The 6,080-nt window shown below is 35.5% G+C and overlaps 1 pseudogene; it reads right to left on the reverse strand.

Annotated features, from left to right (window-relative positions):
- Positions 1-4,857: 4,857 nt before the first annotated feature.
- The window catches only part of LOC107554737 (uncharacterized), a 5,754-nt pseudogene continuing 4,531 nt past the window's right edge, over positions 4,858-6,080 (reverse strand).

The raw sequence follows: 6,080 nt of genomic DNA on the forward strand, positions 1-6,080 counted from the left end.
AAAATAGATAATACAAAACGATTACGTGGTCACCAAGGTGAATTGGTTTAGTCTTGACTTCTGGTCGTGAGTAACAGTGTTGGGGGGATGGGAAATCTGTTGATTTTTTTTGTTTTTTTGTTATTGCATTGCAATTGAAAGAATGGGAAATATGTTGATTGTCGAGTGCCAAATAAACACAGAGATGGACAGGAAAAGTCAAAGCCATCAGGTGCCCAATTTAGAAAAAAAGAAAAGAAGAAGAGGAGAAACGAGCAAAAGATAAAGGTATGCAACTATGTTCTCTCTGTATGATTATTACGGTATCCATGTCATCAATGAAGGGCTAATGTTAATTGGTGGGTATAACTCTTAAGTTTGTTAGCCTTTTTGCTATGATGCTCGAAGGGGGTCTCGCCCAGGGTGTAATTCAATGTAGAACCGCCACTGATAACAAACACTGCGTATTTTCTTTCAGAATAATCATTGGCTGGTAGAAAGACAAAATTAGGTTACATAAAAGTTTTTACCTAAAAATGAAGATAAGGTAAAGGTCTGAATAATTAAATTTGAGACACATTCAGTAATTTCACTGTTTCACTGTTGTGCGTCTCAGGTCAACACACAGCGGTGATTCATTAATGAATCCAAGTTTTTAAATGAATCGAGCGAATAAATGATTCAGTGAACCATTCATAAAGGCAGTCAACTTGCTTCGTTTTTGAATGAATCAGCCATTTGAAATAATCGACTGAATAAATGATTTAATTACTCACTTAAGACAGGGATTTGCCACCACCTACTGGCGCGTTTAGTTTTATATGTAGAGTACCATTTCTTTTTTTTTACATTTCATATTTTACTATTTATTTGTATTTTTTTATGTTGAATTAAAATATTTATTTCTTAAGCTACATTTCAGCTACTTTTTTTGTAATGTGTATTCAGCGTTTTTTTCTAAATTAACACAATGATAACTATTATCTTTAATAATAACTTTATATTTAATCGACACATGATATACATGTGAATTAATTAATCTAATTAATTTGAAATTAGTTTCATCAATTAATGGGCACATTACGTAATAAGATGGAAAAAAGAATCACTTGACAGCCCTATTTAAAACATAATAAATATTTTAAAATATTTAAAAATAAAAAACACCAATAAATGTTTTTTGCTTAAATTATGTAAATAATAATAGTTTGCTGAAAATATTGTTCTTTGTGTTGTTTTAAGTTTGATCATCCGTTGCACATTAAAATGGTAGCCTAATAAAACGGACTATTACTCAACACTCAGTTTTGCCCCCCCCACCACCGACAGACCAGAATTGCGTCCCTATATATGTCTTAAATTCGCTGCTTAAAATGGATAAAAACAGAAAAAGGACAACTTTCAAGTCTTCTTAAAACTTCTTTAATTAGTGACATAATAGGCTTCTTTATTTTTTACAATACAAAATAACAATTTAAAATAACAATTTTATCTGAAAAAAAACATAAAAAATAAGAAATTACAATATTTAAACTAAGAAAAACAATATAAAAAACAAACTACTTTGAATTATTTCAAGGTTGCAGGAACAGGAACAAACATCTTGGTGAATAAATTGATGTCAAGGGAATTGCTGCCCCGAACTCGTCAAATTCACTCTTTATCATTGTATGGGCATCTTCTTACCTGGTGTTAAAAAAAAATGTACAATTTTAAAAACATAAAAAATGTACAGCAATAGTTCTTATCAAGAAACCCATAGTGTTAACTGTAGGAAAGAATGATGTACATTATGTACATTATTTTTTAATAAGGAGTTTTAAAAATAAAAATTACAAAACAAGATTGTTGTCTAAAACAAATTTCATCCGTCATAGTCACAAAATACGAAAGTCTATCAGACAGTATTGCATTTTTGCCACACTCCCTTACGTGTTCAATCGGTGGAGTTCATTGTTTCAAGCTACACACATTTAAAAGGCGTTTTACCAAGAAAGAACATTATCCGACATAAGTATCACGTCATACCATTATATCTATGCACAGGTGGCCACTTTTAGCGCGTTTATTCACGTAAAGGTAAGGAAAGTCCGAATGTCAAACGAATGTCCAATATAAAACCAGCTTTACCGCGATCGTTTCTGTCTTGTTTTCATCGAAGCTGTTTGCGTGTTTTCTGACTTAGACATTTAGAGCAGCAGGCAGTAAGTAGGTCTATGTGAGGAAAACTTGTTTAGTTTATTAAGAACTGAGCGATTTTATGTTTTTATATGTTCGTGTAAATGATTGTTTCGATGTTTGCATGTTCCTGCCTGTTCTGGTCATGGACTCCATTTCCCATCATGCTTTGTTTTCATTAGTGTCTACCTGGTTCAGCTGTGTTCCATTTCCTGTTTGATCCCGTGTTTGTGTATTTTAAGCCCTGGTCTGCTATTGTCGGTGTGAGTTGTTGATAAGTGTTACCTCCTTGTGATTCCATCATGTATTTTGAATGCTTATTTCTGTGGATTATCATTAAAGGATCTTGAACTGCATTTGGACCCACTGCCTGTTGCCTACTTGTGTTCATTCGTAACATAATCTTTGGTCTTTATTCTAGTAATCTGTTAATATGAAAATGAAAAGAGGCAATACTGTTTGATATAACATTGTTTCATTATAATGTATAAATGTTCCCTGAACTACATTTATGCGGCTATTAATATGTTTAAATGAAAACGAAAGAGGCGGTGGTGTTTGATATCATATTTTGTCGTATTGTAAATACAGTGAGGAAAATGGCAGTAGCCAATGCAAGCTGACTGATGTTATCAAGTATGCTGCTCTTTGCAGAATTACCGGACTTGCGTCCTCGATCCTGTCCCCGGGAGTCTGCAAGCCCGTCGGGGTCCGACACCTTGAGTCCATTCGGGCCGGGCTCGGGCCATTTTTATTTTTTTTGTTACAGATCAGGCTCAGGTCTGACTCGGGGCTCATTTAGCCTCTCTCCTTTTATTGTGCCCATATACGCACAGAGTGCACACAGGCTACTGAATGAAATATTGTTATATTGATTATATTATAAATATTATACTTTGCCTACGCAATACGCAACACATACACACACGTGTTAGCATACAGGGGACAGTTGATCGTGCAGAGCATCAGGGAGAAGTTGGAGCGTGGGGTGTTACTAAAAGTTCCCGATGCTTCGGGAAAAGCTGCATTTTGGATCATTCATGCATTTGATGATGATTCTGAGTCGCCATCTCCTCATTGGATGCACCTTTAGAGAGAAATGCATCTTCAGGGATTTTATAATGAAAAGAGTTTTTGTTTTCGATTTGAATTATTTCGTTATTCGTTAGTAATTCAAGTAGTAATTCCAAGCTTTCTATAGATATATTTATCAAGTCAGTGAGGCAAGTATTCGCTGTGTTTTGGTTTATCAGAAGCGCTCCTGCTCAAAAATGAAACTGCAGAAAGCGCATCCGTGTTTTTTTTTATTTTATTTTATAAAAGCATGTTTTGTTGATATTGTGAGTGCACACAAATTACAGTAGACCCTTTACAGTTCAGAACAATGTATTACTCTAACCTTATTGAGCAAAAATTACGGCGTATTTTGAAATGTTTTCAATGCAAGTGATCGCGCTGGCGCCTCCATGTCCTGTAAAGCGCGCTTCAGCTTCCACTCTCCGCACAAACAATTGGATATGCGTCAGCGCACATTTATCTAGGTTAAGCATTTAAACTAACATTGTGGAGCTGCTTTATAACTATAGATTATACGACTTTTAGACAAGTCATGATCACTGTCTGCCGCTGGCTGCTTGGTCATTACTTTAAAAAACAAAAACTTACATTTAACAAATAATAAATGCTCCAAACATTTTTCTAAATTAACTTAATAAAATAACGAAACGAAATACAATCACTTTGCCATTTCATACAAAACTTAGACTTTTAGACAAGTCATGATCACTGTCTGCCGCTGGCTGCTTGGTCATTACTTTAAAAAACAAAAACTTACATTTAACAAATAATAAATGCTCCAAACATTTTTCTAAATTAACTTAATAAAATAACGAAACGAAATACAATCACTTTGCCATTTCATACAAAACTTAACTATTTTAATAGCTGAAACATTTAATTATTTTTAAAACAATACTTAAAGGGATAGTTCACCCAAAAATAAAAATTATGTAATCATTTACTCACCCTTCTGAATTCTTCTATTCTGATGAACACAAAAGAAGGTATTTTAAAGAATGTTACCAATCAAAAAGTTGACGGTAGCCATTGACGTCCATTATATAGGGGAAAAAATAATATGAAAGTTAATGGGGCCCATCAACTGTTCTTTAAAATACCTTTTTGTATTCAACAGAACAAAGAAACTTATACAGGGTTTGAACAACATGAGGGTAACAACATGATTACATAATTTTCATTTTTGGGTGAACTATCCCTAATGCTATCCTTAATGCATAAAGGTACAAAAGAACAGTTTAATTTCAAATGACAACAAATCACTAACAACTTCTTAAAAACTTCAAAAACAGACAAAGATCACTGTTGATCAAGTTGTATTTCTGCAGTCATTCTGATAATGGTCTGAGACTCTTAGTAATTATGGTCTTTGATGTCATGCACAAAGAACCTCACTCTGTTCACACATCCGCACTTGCCTACTTTCACAGCAGACACAGACTGCAGCCATAAGTCTGTAAACTGTCTTTGAACACCGCTGCAGAGGGAATGGAAGGCCATGACTTGAAAGTGAAACCGAAAACTGGGAAACAATAGAATTCTCCCCAAAAACAGGAATCATGGCTAAATCACTAACAATTTCTAATGCAAAAAAACAAACAAAAAAACAGGTCTCCATGGGATGGAACAGTCTATTCCATTAATTTGCACTTGAGGCTTTGAACCTTTTTGAGTGGTTTTGTTGCATCAAGTTCCAAAAAAAGTTTTTGGAACATGTCAAAAGTGTATTTAGGGGTTTTCGGGTATTCCAGGTTGAGGGCATACATCAACCCCATCAACAGAATGCATGCTGTGGTTTTGTTTCCACATCCAGTAAGGACTTTGTTGCCCTCAACAACACCCCACACATCTGATGGGTCCTCCTCGGCTGTGGTATTGTGAATCACTAAAATCTTCATAATTTGGTGTGTGTGGCCCTCAAGTTCGTGCTTCTGTTGAAAAGAAAATCAAAAAGCATATACATTTTTTACATTAGTTTAAGCATATTAAAAACATGTTGTTCAATTATTTCCAAGACAAAGCAGGGTTTCTGTATTAATCAGCACTTCAATCTAAGCAGGTAACAAATCGAAAGCAAAACCTGAACTTTTGACTCAATTGTTTAGTACAGGTACCTGAATTAGGTGAAAACTGCTACAATTCTTCTTTCGTGATCTTCAAATGCTTTCATTAAGATTTTTCTGTGGAAGATTTTTTTAATTATTAGATTATTAGGCTAAATAAGATTATATTTCAAAAGTGCTACCACGATAAATTAATTGCATTTTGGCTTAAATCACAGTAAGCTACCTCTTGATAAAAAAATACTGCTATTACATGATGCATCATGTCTCAGGTTACTTATGTAACCATGGTTCCCTTTCATGGGAACTTCGAACTGCGTCCTATAGGGGTCGCTATAGGGAACGGTATGCCCACACCACCATGCTGAGGGGAGTGCAAGCCAGAACCATGGCGAGCACTAAGTACCAACTCTACCATATTGCTATGGGAGTCGCCCCAGGGACGTTAGACGGCTGTCAGTGACGTTATTCCCTATGGCCAAAGGCCTAGGCTACATACCCCAAAATACTTACCTGTTAGGGCCAGACTCCTGGGCCCGGGGTAGAGCTCAAGGCTTGGAATCAGAAATAAATTCCTTTAAGGGAATACGACCAAGAGCCTAGAATCATACTAGTCTTGGCCTGTCACACAGGGGCTACCGCATGTTTCTCTTTGTATGTGCTGAAGGAACTGTCTCAACAGACCCTTAGTAGCAACACCCTGTTAAGTAGGTATCCAGAGGATACATAGGAGGAGTGGTGCCCAAGGCGGAACCGGGGTTTTAAACCACTCAAAAAGAGCAC

The sequence above is a fragment of the Sinocyclocheilus grahami genome, unplaced genomic scaffold, assembly GCF_001515645.1.
Source record: "Sinocyclocheilus grahami isolate Dianchi unplaced genomic scaffold, SAMN03320097.WGS_v1.1 scaffold512.1, whole genome shotgun sequence".
NCBI classification, from domain to species: Eukaryota; Metazoa; Chordata; class Actinopteri; order Cypriniformes; family Cyprinidae; genus Sinocyclocheilus; species Sinocyclocheilus grahami.